The sequence below is a fragment of the Caloenas nicobarica genome, chromosome 12 (genome assembly GCF_036013445.1).
Source record: "Caloenas nicobarica isolate bCalNic1 chromosome 12, bCalNic1.hap1, whole genome shotgun sequence".
NCBI lineage: Eukaryota > Metazoa > Chordata > Aves > Columbiformes > Columbidae > Caloenas > Caloenas nicobarica.
The window spans coordinates 16122685-16137636 of record NC_088256.1 but is presented as its reverse complement, the minus strand read 5'-3'; positions in this window follow the sequence as shown (position 1 = coordinate 16137636).

Below are 14952 nucleotides of genomic sequence, written 5' to 3'. Positions count from 1 at the left end.
TCCCAAAGGGAGGTCCTGCTGGGATTCCTAAATTCTCCCACATTCGCAGCTTCACTTGATGCATGTGAATGGAGGAAAACCCTGATACCAAGCCTGCTGATACACCAACATTTAGAAGTTACTTGAAGGCTGGAAAGTTACTGTTCATGACCCGAGATTTCTACATGGTTATGATGCTGCTAGCCAAAAATAAGAAAACTGCAGTTACTCCAAGAGCCACCAAAACCGGGCTGTTCCGCAGTGATAACAGACTAAATACAGGGTGTTTCAAAAAGATGGACTCAATTTGAAATCACTATGTCTTTGAAACCGGGGTCATCTTTTTGAAACACCCTGTGTTTCAGACAGTCAGCTGAGGCTGAAAACAGACAAAATTAACAGGAAGAAATCTTGTTCCAGAATAGCCCACGGACATACAGCTGCAGATGTGGAAGAGAGAGCAGCACATCAGTGGCAGGATTTCCTCCATAGCCACTGCATCCAGCTGGGGACTCAGAGCTGCCTGAACTATGTAAACTATTCTGCTAGGAAAGTACGGATGACACAGAAACTCCAATAAATAAGTGTCATAGCAGAGATTTTTTTCCACAGCCTGAACTCAGTGTCTCACATCACTGCTGCTTTTCTCATTCTCTGTGGCTGGGGAATTTCTTAAAGTGGTAATAACATTTTCACTAGATGTGAACCAAAACCCTGTAAAAGCTTTGCAGTTAAACGTAATAGGCTGAGATCCATATCTCACCTAAGTCAATATAAATTTCTCCCTCTACTTACACTAGCCCTAGTTGTGCAGTCAGAGACTCAAAACGCAGGGCCTGTCACCAGCTAACAGGACCACACACTGTCACGTCCTGGTTCCCCAGGACAGACTGAGCTGCTAAGAGGCAGCAGCCCTTCTCTGCAACATGTCTTATAGGCTGGAATTTATTACTACATTTTATTTTATTACCAAGTAATACCAGGAGTCTCTTTACTTAGTCTCTTGCCTACCAAAGAGAAATGTATTTTGCCCATTAATTTTGGGTACTAGATGTGAGTGGGAGGAAGAGCTTTTGTTTTCTCTCCGTTCCAGCTAGTTAACCACATGTATCTGGCGAGAAGGAAAAACAGTCATGCAGAGGTAGAGCCTGGCAGATGGAAACATTGCTCTGTGGCTTGTCTTGAAGATGCTGGTGATTTTGGTGCTCCTCTCGTGCAGATAGCATGCACCACACATACAAACTCTGCCACCAGATGCCAGTGACTCCCCATTTCACCAGCTGAAAAAACAAGCCGTTCCTATCCCTTCCCACCAGAAGTTCCTCCAGGCTGGGGTTGCAAGTAGTCTTCAAACGGAGAGAAATAAGATGATACCCTGTTGTTGGAGGGATGGTGAATGGTTGAAGGCCAGAGAGGTTGGGTGTTCTTCAACAATGTTGAGATACTCAACGCACCCTCACCATCAGGCAGGGGAAAGGGGTCCAGGGGGTGGTCAGCCACAGGGCTTCTCTCCCTGCCTGCAACGTCCAGACCATGGTCACAACAGTGTCCACATTGCCAGTGTTTGCTGAGCGTAGAACTGGGTTTGTCCTGTGGCTTCTGACTCCTCTCCATGACCATGGCTGACTGTGTTTCTTCTCCATCAGCACAGGGCAAACCTCAGGCGATTCAGCGGTTTGATCCAGGCACGTTTATTCCAGTGCATCCGCATGCCATCCACACTCTGCTCGGAAAAAAATCGATTGGGAATTTTATAAGACACACCTTTAACTCTTTTAATTCCTCTGTAAATAGGCAACTGCCTTTACTTGGCAACTGCCTGACTCATTTCCTCTCTGAGCAACCCGCTGGGTTCACTCTGCAGTACTTCCTCTTCACATTTTCTACATCTCCTGATATTTTTCCTTTTTTAGCTGAGGCAGACCATTAAAAATAGCAACAGGATTGCACTGTGTGTTTGTAAAATCAATACTACCACCCCAGCGATCTTCTCAAGACCTTTCTCAGAATCATTCCATTTTCAGTTGTGTAATTGCTGTGAAGTCTTCAGGCAAGAGAAAGGATGCATTTTAGTAGCCCTAAAAAATAAAAATCTTCATGAACATGTAAAGTTCTTCAATAAAATTCAGATTTATGTTTTGAAATGCTTCTGAAATAATATCGACATTAACAGTCTTGCCCGAGTAGGAAAAACAGACTTAAGGGACAAAAGCTTTTTGCTATCTTTGTATTTTCATAAGATGCCTAGAGGCTATACTGGGTTTTGATGCACACTTCTACACTAGTTTACATTAATTATCACCTAGAACTATTGTAATACAGAGGTTTGGGGGTTTTTTTGCTGTAAAGAGATACCAAAATTCCAGTATGTGAAAGCCCAAACCCTATAACTATTCAGCAGAACAAGCTGTGCTGTGCCAAACAAGATCGTTTCAGAAAAAAAAAAAAAAAAGAAAAAGAAAAAAAAAGAAAAAAATTAAGCCTTGGTTTTAGGTAAAGAAGGCATTTGTTATTTACCAGCTGCAGTAGCATTGCTTTAAGGAAAAGGCAACTCTGTCCCATTTCAGGGAAAAGACTAAGGCTTAAATGTGAGACTTCCCTACATGTCCAGTACAATGTTCTTTCTGAAAGCAGAATCTGCTCTGCTCAGAGCATTTGGGAGCTCAAGCTAGCTTTGAACTGTGCTCTCCCAGCTCGTTTCTAATTGAATTTTGCTTTAATGTTTGTACATGAGGAGTGACAATTGAAGGGGAGGGGACTCTGCTTGAGTCACAAGTGTGTATGTTCAGCTGATTTATAGCAGGTAACAACCATGGCCTCGCTGGATCGGTCCCACTGGGAAGAGAGGCCAAAAACAAAAGCCAGATATTTACAATACTGAGCCTTGTTTTGTTGAACACAGAGGAAGAAAACCAAGCAGGGCTTCTCCTATTCACACTTTCCAAATCAGTGTCATTAGCACGGCCTATGCTCAAGATGGTCTGTCCTCCTGTTATTTCAGGACACCATTAGATGACTCCTTTTCTCACTGACACACAAACCATCCAGCTCGCCTCAAATCCTCTGGCCTTCACCTTTGCAAGTACAAGTTTTGACATGCAGCCCATTGCTTTGGCTGGGAAACCGAAGAGAAACATCAACCCGTAGCTGTCATTACGGAAATAGGTGGTAATTGCTCTTTCTATTCAGTTTCCAGGAACACAGCGGTAAGTAAACTACCAGCTTTAACGAGTCTGCAGTTGATGCACCCTCCACTACACATGAAGCATTCATAATTCCTGATTTATTCTGTTCTGCTACAGCCTGCTGGAGATAAATTCCAGATCAGATGCTACATAGCATCCTTCTTTACTGTTTCCTACATTTAGTCACTCCACGCAGGCAAGCACCTTATTTCATTTCTAGTGTTCAATCAAGCCGTGTGTTCAAGTGAATGGTTTCTTAAGGGCTGTACTATGTCAAACACTTTTAAGGAAAACTGTCCCATGAAAGTAGGATGAAATCTGAATGCAGAATACAGCTTTACACCTGTACCACTTTTCTCCGGAAATGAGATATTTATCAGAAAAGCAGCAAACAGGAACGAGTAGTTCTCTTTTTATTTCTGCAGGTGGCACCAAGCATTTAGTTCTGAGACATATTTGTTCTTTTAAACCTGTTTTGAATATCTAAAAGATGCTCTCTGTGCTATTCTACCAAACATTTCCATATCACAAACTGTATAATAGAATGATGCCTAGACAAAGCAATAGGGTCCATTTTGATCCTCATCCCTAGATGATGGTGACGTGAGCTACGTCTCACTGAGGTGATGCAACACATCTCCCACCAGCTCTGAGTCCCATCTCTCTGTCCTATTCCAGTCCGTGCTCCTATCTGCAGGGTTTTTGGTTTGTTTTTTTTTTTTTTTTACAGTCTCACAAACCTCATTTAATTTTTCAAAAGCTTAATTTTGTATTAGTTTCAGGCCCACGTTCCTCTGCTTGTGAGCTGATCTCCACCAGAAGTACCCCCTGGCCAAGGAACACCACAGCCACGTGTGGCTGGGATGTGTCAGCTGGCTGGTGGAGGAGCCTCATGGTGAAACCTGCTTTGCCATAACATCTCCATCCAGAGTGACGGGGATCAAAACTCCACATTTACATCAGCCAAGGAGGGGAATGAAGGGCACAGGGGAAGGAATGATGAAACCATGCAGCCTTCCCTCTTGGACAGGTACCTGTGCAATGTAAGGCACACAAATAGAGGTAGAGAAACCACATCATAAAGGCATTTAGAGGCCAGACTGTTGTGGTGGGCTATGCAGAGCAGAAATACCCTGTTCATCTGCGCACCTCGGTGTCCGCACAGCACACGGCCTCTCTGCAGCTCTGGGACCTCACGCACCAGGCCCAGCTGGTCAGTGGTTCACCCGTCGATCCCGGTTCTCTCTGGTATTGCGGTGGGAACCGAGGTGTGAGGCACAGAGAGCCCCAGCCGTGGGGAAGACTGGACAGAAGCCAGTGGCATGAGGGAGTGTGGGATTACAGCAGAGGCAAGCCAGCGGCTCGCTGCAGCCAGGGACGGTGTCCCTGTCCCCATCCCTGCAGTCCCATCCACCCGCCTTGCCTAACCGCTGAGGGAAGCTGTGCCCTCAGAACCCTTCCACGGGGTCAGGTTTCTGCCGAATTAAGCCCAGAAGGGCTGGTACGACACGGCCAGGGCACCCTGTCCGCTGAGCAGGGAGGGCTGCGCAGCCGAGGGCTCAGACCACACCAGGGCGTCCTGCTCCGTGACAGCTGTGGCCAAGCCGCACACAGACACTGATTTCATGAACCAGGGAAAGACCCAGGACTAAAAGCAGACCCTGGTCAAGAAATATTAAACTAAATATCCTTATTACTAATGCTTGCCATCACTGTAAAACTTCAGTGCCACAGCCACTCGAATTTGCAAATTGTAAGCTCCCCCACAGCTAGGCCGGGTGCTTTGAGTTTTCGAGGCTGAGCTGGGGATTATCAGTCTTGTCCAGTTACCTTTTTGGGTGCTCCTTCCCACAGATGGCCTCACTGGCTGCGTTGTGTCGGAACCAGATTGCGTTTCACTGCAGCCTTTTGGAGCTGTTACTCTATCCCCAGGCTGACATATCTGCCATACTCGCGTGCAAAGGAGAGAGAGACAGCTTAGTGGCCCAAGCCCAAAAACTTCATGACTTATTCATTTAGCAACGCGTTTTATTCACCACTGGCAGCATCGGCTGAAGAGCAAAATGAGGAAGTCAGATTCATCCTACTCTCCAAAGTATGAAAATAAAAGAACATCTATAGCACTGCAGAGTCATACTCGGAGCAATCAGGAGCTCCTGGGCTGGATATTGGAGTAAATAATTGGAAATACATGATGCTATACCTGTCCCATGCTCCTCCACTCCCGCTCTACAAAATACTTCGCTGTCTGACCAGTTTGTACATAGGTTTTGCACTATACCCACTACTGTTAGATTGGACAGCTATTTGTACCATGCTTGATTTACTTAGCTGGGCTATCCATGTTTTCAAGGTACATACATTGTAAATTTAGAACTGATGGAGACTTTCCTTGATTTCCTTGTGTCATGGGGACACAAAATCCTCGATTATTTCACCAAGAAGCATTTCTGGCCTGCAGCCTAGTGTGCTGCTGTATACTGAAGCATGTACTTGTTAGAATGTGTTATAGAAACATTATAATACTTAAAAGGTAGATGGTGTCTTATAATTTCAAAGCACTGTATAACCACTACCTAATTGAGGTTCATGGCGTCACCTTTAAGCAGATAAGGAACTACCACTGAAAAGTAAGTAGCTGCCAACACTTATTACCCTGAGGTTTCAACTACAGTAGTTATTTTTCCAGCCGTGGAACAGCAAAATAATTGAGTTTGCTCAGATGCCACTGCACAGTAATAACCAGTGAACATCAGTATTTAAATGGAAACTTCAAATGGAAACCCTCCCGCCCCCATGCACTCCCACTCCCTTGCCAGCAGAAGTTGCACAGCTGAAGTTCTGTCATCGCAGGACTTGTCACAACTTCTTTTCATACAAGATACACAGCCCCAATACCACCATGAGTCAGCAGGGTGCAGGATCTCTAAGCATCATGCCCCCAGGTCTCCTCCTGAGAAAAGACAAGGCTACAGTCCTGGTAGGCTGAGCAGGTTGTTGTCGTACTAAGACGAAGAACCAGAATTGCTGGTGGAAAGCAAGCACCTCATGCTCAGACCTACCGAAGCACTGGGTGCTTCTTTCTTTTTCATTTCCCATATCAGAGCAAGCTCCAAAGGGTGCCTGCGTGAGCCGCCTGCTCGATGCAGTGCTAAAACACCTTGAAATTGGGAATCTCAGATACCAAAGCAGGTGCTGCATCACCACAGTAAGGCAGAGGAGAATCTCCAAGGCTTTTCAAACTTCTCTCCCTCTTTCTTCTTCACTGGACAAACTACACAACCTCAACAACAAACTTGCAGCCAAGTTAATAATCATATGGGTATTATTGCATTGTATTCACAATAATTTATACTAGGCCACTTACCACACGGTTTCAAACCACTTAGTGCTCATCGCTGTTGACTTGAGGCTGAAACCTTCATGTGTGGAAGCAGATGTCATGGCAAATAAACTAGTAGAAACTCTATTAGCACTTCTACAACTGTTTCTAATAGCAGTCACGCTGACAGCTGTCAACTCCCAGAAAATAAGAGCCCTAGAGGTTTCTGTTAGCAGGGTAAGAGGGTTGGAGGGTACCAAGATTGAAGAGTTTGCTGAAAAGCTCGCTAGAGAATGTGCTCAATGCTTTACTGAAGCTGTTTCGCTTGCTACTGGACATTCAGATGCTTGGTGGCTGTTGTGCATGGCTCACTGTGCATGGGTATGAGAGGGAATTATGGTAGGTATTCTGGAGGGTTCTCCTGGGGTTAATATTACTTATATGATCACCCAGCACTGCCACAAAATTTATCTAAAGGATCCCCACTGCTATTCCCATGTCTCATTTATTTCAGAAATCTTAAAACGCCTTGCTAGTTTGGTCCTTGGACCTTCAGAAGAAAGAAATCTGGCTGTCCTTCACAAAGATGTAAGTAAATGAGAAGCTAGAAGGTAACAGACTGGACAGAGGGGGTTTCTCAGGGGGCTACAATCCTGCATGCTGCTGAATCCATTATCCACAGCATCAATTGACTCATCATGATGCACTTACCTATTATTTTACACTCACAATGCTACAAAGAACAGAGGCAGCGCTCATTACAGACAGCTACACTGGCGGCCTAATTGCCAAGTACATCACTGATTACATTAGAGGGGGGTGTAATAACTGATTGGCTGTGCATGCAAAGTGGAACTGGCATGCTTTTAGCAACTGCATGATTTGTGTCTCTCATTTAGAAAACTCTAGGTATCATAGGCCTCACATATTCCACCTTCACAGAGTCTAGTCAGGGACATCTTGTTGCCTGTCTACTAAAACCTGACCATTTTATAATATTAATTTTAATTAATTCATTTCCTTTTTCATAAACAGAGCACATATCCTCTTTCTGCTTTTACCAAACAGTAAAGCGCTCCTTGGTTTATTGCTTCAAAGCTGAAATGCTTTCTTTAGATTTTACTCTTGAAGACTTCACAAAAGTGAAGGTAAATACAGATGTCAGGCCAAAGGAATTATGGAATGGTTACCTTTCAGACAAGAGACAATAAGAAAATTTTCAAGGAAAAATATCTGCCCCTTCTCTTCCTGCTCCATGCCACCATTCAGAGATTTAAATGAAGAGTAATCCAAATGGGAAAGCATGAAACTTGCTTATGACAGATGCTAACGATACATTATGGCTGTCCCTGCAATGCAATCCACAGTTTCCAGAATAAATGGCACTGCTGTGATTCCTTAGCAGCAATTTCACAAAAGAACCTCACCAGGCAGGGAAACTGGCCACGGATGGGCTGATGCTTTTGTTTTAAGGCTCTCCACTCCAAATCCAGGCACTTATCATTTTTTGAGAGTCTGAGGTGCTCAGCAGCACGGCTCTTGTTTGACCAGTGTTTACCAAGAGCTGTCTAATGGGTCCACAATTGACTTTGGAGTTAAATTCATTTTTCAAAAAAAAAGTATAAAGAGAGTTTTGTATGTATAAAATTAGCAGAAGTCTGATCAGAATCTGACCCTGCATCTCCCACTCTGTGGGCATGGGTGTATGGGTGCACGGAGGCAGAGGAAATATGTGAGAGAAGTCATAAAAGCTCCTAGATAATGCTTCTAAAGTATTTCTAAGCCATTGCACAAGTAACAATATACAGAGACTTAAATTCAGACACAAGGGATCTATTTTACATGGACAGAAGAATACTCATGCGGAATACGCTTACAAAGAAGCTTCTTTAGGCAAAACAAATAAACACTGGAGTCATTTATCTCCTTGCCCTCTTTTTTTTGTGCTGGAATACAGGAGCTTCACAGTGTTCCAGTCTCAAACCGTGGCAGGGGCCGTCCTGCTGTCCCTGCCGAGTTCATCTGCAGAATCCCACCTCAGTCCCTTCAGCCGGCCGGGAGCAGAGGGCCTGTTTCATGGCAGGACAAGGTAGGGTCTATGGAAAAGCAGCCTGTGACACCAAGGTCTTTCCAAGCCATGCAAGAAGCCAGTGGGAATTGCCAAAGCAGCAACGTCCAAGCCAAATCAGGAAGGAGCACCACAGATTTCAGTAACGACTATACTGCTGAAGCCTGTTCTCTAAATACTTTTCTGATAAAAGTAAGTCTCTGTTTGCCCAAGCGTTATTTCAGTATGAAATTGGTCTTTAAAAACTGATTAAGTAATCCAAGAGCTAAAAGTCTGTCTTGATACTGCTGAATAGCACCCGTAGCTTTTACTCCATATTGAACTTGATAAAGTTGGATTAATTGAATGGGGAGAGGCAAATCCAGCAGCAGAATTGACAGATTATAACTCCTAGACAAGAAATGGAACCACAGCCTCTCGACGTGGTGAATGCAGCCAGCACCTATCTGTGCCAAACACACATACAGTCTGTTATTGTGCAGCCCTAAAACAGCATCCACCTCACACCAAGAGCATCTTTGGAAAGCAAATTGGTCACAGTCATCCTAAAGCACAACTTGTGAGTGCCCACCCTTATGTGTAAGGGAAGGGTCTCCTTATGAGTTGCCTGGAATGGCAGCTAGATGCAACTGGCATGACAGAGGGATTTTCAGGTAGGTAAATCCCAAAATACTGCAGGGATTTGAAATTTGGATTAAAGTAGCTCCAGATATTAAGCGCATCAACAAAATCATTATTGGATTTTTGAGTTTTGGTGGAGTTTTCTTGTTGCTGCTAGAAAGCAGTTTCTTCTTCCTCTTCCCCTTTGTGAGCGGGTGGTGCAACCATCACTGCTGGGGTCTACTTGGCTGCGGTTCGCTGTGCTTTGGCATGGGAACAGCCAAGCAAAATCTGCACGTTGCCTATACCAAAGCTGCACAGGGAATCAAGATCATGTAACAAGGCCATGAAATCTAGGCCTGCCCAGAAATCTAGGAAGAGCAGGTGGCACTATGAAGCAAAAGATCTACACAGAGCTTGGGAAATGGGAGCTGTCCCTGACAAATCTCATTCTTACCGCAGGCACAGCCACTCCAAGCAAACACCTTAAATTAACTTAGGAAAGTAAAGACGTCAGTCACAGCTCCCATCCTTGCACTAAGAATCTTCCTCATCCTCACTCCAACCTGTGCTTTATTTTTGCTTTTTCCAAAAGCAGTGAGGCACTAATCAAGGAGTGTCCTCTGCCAAGGAGCTTTATACATAATAAAATTAGCATGACTGAGTGTTGTCCCTTTTTGTCCAAGGAGACTTCTTTGAAAACTGATCTTTCAAAAGAACCTACCTTTGAGCTATTAGAAAGAAAAATGTCTAAGCTGAGTTACTGAGAAGTATTTTCATGCTCAGATAACTGAAAAATTATTCTGTATTCTCAAATACTCACTTCTAGGCAGGGATCAATCAGAAGGATTTTTAGTTCATCACATAGATTTGAGGAGTCATCTAAGAGTCTTCAGAAGATGTCCTCGCAGTCAGATGCACAGCACTGTTAGCATACTACTGTAACTCTCCACAATGGTGTTTTATCTCAACACCACTTGGAACAATACAATATTCATAAAAAGCCACTGCTGGAATATATTATCTCATCAGCACATGATGATAAGATTAAGTTGTTTGGTGTTAGAATTGATAAGGATTACCATATCAGTGTGTAGCTTGTTGGAATTGTATTACTTAGTGCCATAGACAGTAATCACATAAAAAATCTGGGTAATTTCAAATTATTCAGTAATAATAACCAGATTGGGCTGTAGGCAAAGGGAAGTGCTAGAATCTGCACAGCCAGTGCAGCATTTGTACAATGACTCAGTGCGATGGGATTTATGCCTTAAGAAAATTGACTGAGCTGATTCACTTTAATATTTTCTTTGGGAAACGTACTGCTCCAAATCTGAGAGTAGGACAAGACAGAAGTAAATTTAAGAAAACCATTTGCAAAATTACCCAGCTACTCTACATATCCTGCAACAAATTCTGGATGAGATTTAGGCTCTTAGGGGCAGGGAGTATTAATAGCTTACTGCCATCTCTGGTTAGCTGCTCTTGCTGCAGGCTCCTGGACCCTGGCAATGCAAACAGCATTAGGTGTTTACACAGGCAGTGGGCACTTGAGCATCTCAGTTTAGCTGAATAGATGCAGCTTTTACACACACTGTTTAAGCAGTCACCTTCACAAAATTGGCCCAAGAGCTCAAGTTTTATTATTTACCCTTATTTGTTTGCTATCTTCAGTGTCCTCAACCTACCACACAGATACACATAAATACAGTAACTGTCACCCTCAGAGACAGCTTCTGCTTGGCGGAAAGCCATAGAATAAAAAAGTAGATACGTAAATGCTGAAAAGACATGAGATGGTGAGAACAGACTTCTCTAGCCCTATTTGGACCCCAGTAATAACTAAAATTTGGATTTCATGGGGAATATGTATGCTAAGGCAACACATAGGTGTTATTCTATGAAATCAGAACTAGTGGGCATGCAGAGGATTGCAGACAGGAAAGGACTGAACCTGTTTCCACATGTATTACAAGCTCTCTCTCACTTTATTCTTTTCTATATACATTGGTCATCCTGTCCTTACAAAACTGTCACACAGCAAAGGATGATCTAAGATACAGAACTGGTGTTATGGACTGAAGCATCGGACCTTTTCTGCCAGGTACCCAAGGTAGCCCCGTGATCACAGTGCCCTCCCTTGAACTCTTTCATCTTTTGTCACCGCTTAGTATGCTACGTCTAAATTTAAAAGGCAGTTCTGCAGTCCTTGCATTGAATACTTTTTCTAGGCAGTAGTCCTAAAACCCACAAAGAGGAGTTGTAGAGTCACAGGAACACAGAGCTGGAAGAGAGCTCAGGCAGAACCTGCTCCTGCCCTCTGATCAGACCTGCCTTGCTGGGCTGATGCTCATCCAGCCACAGATCTCCTCTGTTGGAGCTTTACCGCTTCCCCAGCGATCTGTCCCACTGTGCTTCCTACCTCTACCTGATAATGTTTTCCTTAAAATGAAACGTTGATCTTCCCTGACTAAAATCAAGTCTGTTTTCTTTTACTCTGTCTGCTTCAAAGAAAGCAGATTATCACCCTTCATTTGCCTCTTCTTTAGACTAAAAAAATAAATCCCAATTCTTTAACTTTCCTCATTCATCTTCTCATTATTTTTGTTAGCTTCTAGCACAGTGGCCCACTCCGCTGGTGCTGTCCCACTGCTGGGCTGCGGGGAGGACCGCCGTCTGTCCAGGGTCCTTCTGTCTGTCCAGGGTCCTTCTGTCTGTCTGGCCTCTCGTGCAGGGCGCTTCCCTTTTCACAATACCCTGGCACTGTTGACTCATGCTCAGCTTGTGACATCCCCGATATTTTCTGCGCTCTCTGCTGCTTAGCAAGCTGTTCTCTGTCTTGTCTTTCTGCAATTAATTATTCCTGTCTAAATGTTTTGCCTTGCATTGGTCCCTATTTCTCCTCATTTTCTCCTGGACTGTATTTCTAATTTTCAAGATAATTTTGAATTCTAAGATTGTACCCCAACATATCAGCAGTGCATACAAATGTTATAGGCATGCTTTCCCTTTCGTCATCCAGCTAACTAATACACATACTGGACCAAAGACAAACTAAAGGCTTGATTCTGTATCTTTTTTATTAAGCAACATTGTCTGATAACTTTACATCTAGGGAATTATTCACCTAGGTAAATACAAGCCAACTTGAGCCAAGACAGAGAAATGAGGTCCTTAGAATATAGATGTATTAGTAACACAGATTGTTGCAGGTACTTGTCCCAGCAGGAGAGCAATAAACAAGAATGTGCAGTTAAAGGCCATTTGGAAAGAAGGTTGGATGGCTACAATAATTTTCATTTTCTTTCCATAGGCCATGGCAGTTACATTCACCACAGGAAACCCACTATAATCTGTCACAATATATGCCTTACGTTTTTGGATTTAGAACACCTTGAAATACTTTTTCATAATTTTTCAAACTCCTATGCATGGATATAAATATACAGATACATCTAATTTCCCTGGTGTCTTGTTTTAGCTCTTACTCAGCGAGACTCCTTTATAAATGAAGTTGAGTACAAATGAACGTTTTACTATTAGATACTTCAGTGATCAAAGTGATTAGGATCTGGGGGCTGTTTTTTTGAAGTAGAATATAAAAACTGTTCTAGCAAATCTCAGACTCAGTCCAGTCAAGCACAACATCTAGTACTGTGTAACGCTGGATACTTCGGGAAACAGGGTAAGAAACAGATTAATGGGTGGATGCTTCTTTTTCTAATATCCTCCCCAGATCTACCAAAGGCATAAGTATATTCTGAGCTATTTTTTTGTTTGTGTGTGTCTATGTCACCACATGTGCAACCTTCTACTGACTAATTTCAGCTACTATTATTTTGACTAAGTTTGGTATTTCTTAAACTGAAACAGGTAACATAAAACCCCTGGAATCTCAAATTGCACACAGTGCCAGGGCTCTATTGATTTTCATCTCATAATGCCAATAGGCACCCATCAGTGATTTGGCCTGAAACATTTTTGAAAGATTAGTCAGATACTATCACATGAAAACCAAAAGGACAGAAGAAATGACTGTAAAATTAAATTATTCCCTTTTCCACAGGGACAATGGAAACAAGGACAGCCTTTAAAGGATTAGAATACATCAGCTACTGCAATCAAACCTGCAAATGCTGCAAAATTGAAAGATGATTGCCAGTGCTGCTGAAGCCACACAAGGTCAAAATTTTAATGAAGTTCCACTAAAAATGCATAAGCAGTAATTGCACGACTGAACTGCAAATCTGTGAAACAAGGTTAAACAGGAAATAAGATGGAAGTTACAGCTACAACTGCTGAAACATTAGCTCAAACATTCCTAAACTGCTCATCAGAGAAAAATATATTAGAACACATTTTCCATGTGTTCTATTTTCTCAGCTAGTGTTCCTGTGTGCCTAAAGATAAAAGCTATGCATATCAAGCAGTATGTATGTGGGCAAGGGACGATGCCCCACTTTCACCTCAAGAGTCCTTTTATCTCTCATGAATTTGTATGTGCTTTGCCTTTTTAAGTTTACAGCCTCCACTGCTCCACCACAAATATACTGAGTGTGCAACACACGGTTATTTCCCTTCCTGTAATTTATACCTTCTACTCTGAAGCTTTGCATGTGCAGAATATCAGGCCTGTTAAATTGCAAGCACTGAGGCCACTTGTGTATGTGTCTGTTGAAATGGAAAGAACAGAAAATGCCATCTCATTTGAAAATGCATTTTATCTCACCATTCCATTGGTAAGTGTTCCCTTCAGCAGAGCAATTCCTCCCATGCCAATTGTCTCATTTTTCTCAGAGGAAAAAAAATGATAAATAGACACTGACCCCTTTTAATGCACAGTGTGTTAAAGAAATTCTGTAACTTAAGGGACATATATGTAACCTAATCAAAATTCAAAGGCACCTCAAACATTCCTAAGCACTTTATTTTTACATATATGGGAAGTACAGCCTCACAACAACACATTACTTATGGAACTTGCAAAAACATAAAAATAACATTCTATCAGGTAGTCTGACCATTTTTTTTGTACCACATCTATTGTACTTTATTTTATGATAGCTGCTGATGAAAGGAAGATGGAAAAAGACATGGATACAGAACAAGGAGTCCAGAAATCTGGGCTGGTTTTTTGTGGGTTTTGTTTGTTTGTTTGGGTTTTTTGTTTTGTTGTTGTTGGTTTGGTTTGGTTTGGTTTGTTTTTTGGGGTTTTTCGCTGTGCTGCTTTGTTCATAAGGTAACTAGAGGCTCTGATTTCAGCGTTCAGTTCTCTCACCTGTGCAATGAGGATAACACGTCTGAATGTCTCTCAGTGGAATGGTGAATTTTAATTTCAGCACATGTATAAAGCACATCGAGATCGCTAAATGGCAATCGTTATATAAATGCAAGGTATTATTACTATGTATTGTAAACACAAACTTGGGAAATTTGGCACCAAATGTGTAGGACATTTTCCCCTTTAGCTGCCCTTTTGTTTTAAGTAACAATAATAATTGGCATTCTATTAACACTGAGAGGAAACAACGACAAAAGATTCTCTGTACACACATGCTAAAGGGGAGAAAGCCAATATAACAAACAAGAAACAAAGAACAGGGCAAGTCCGTGGTCCGAATATTCAAGTCAAAATGGAGCCCTGCTCTGAATTTTTCCACAGTTCCTGTTTGCTTTCTTGAAATACTACAAGATCTTACTGCTACTTTTTCTGCATTCTTCCCATTTAAGGGAATAATTCTTTGGCCCACTGACAGGTAAACTTTACATTTATTATTTTAAAGGGAGTTTTCTGCACA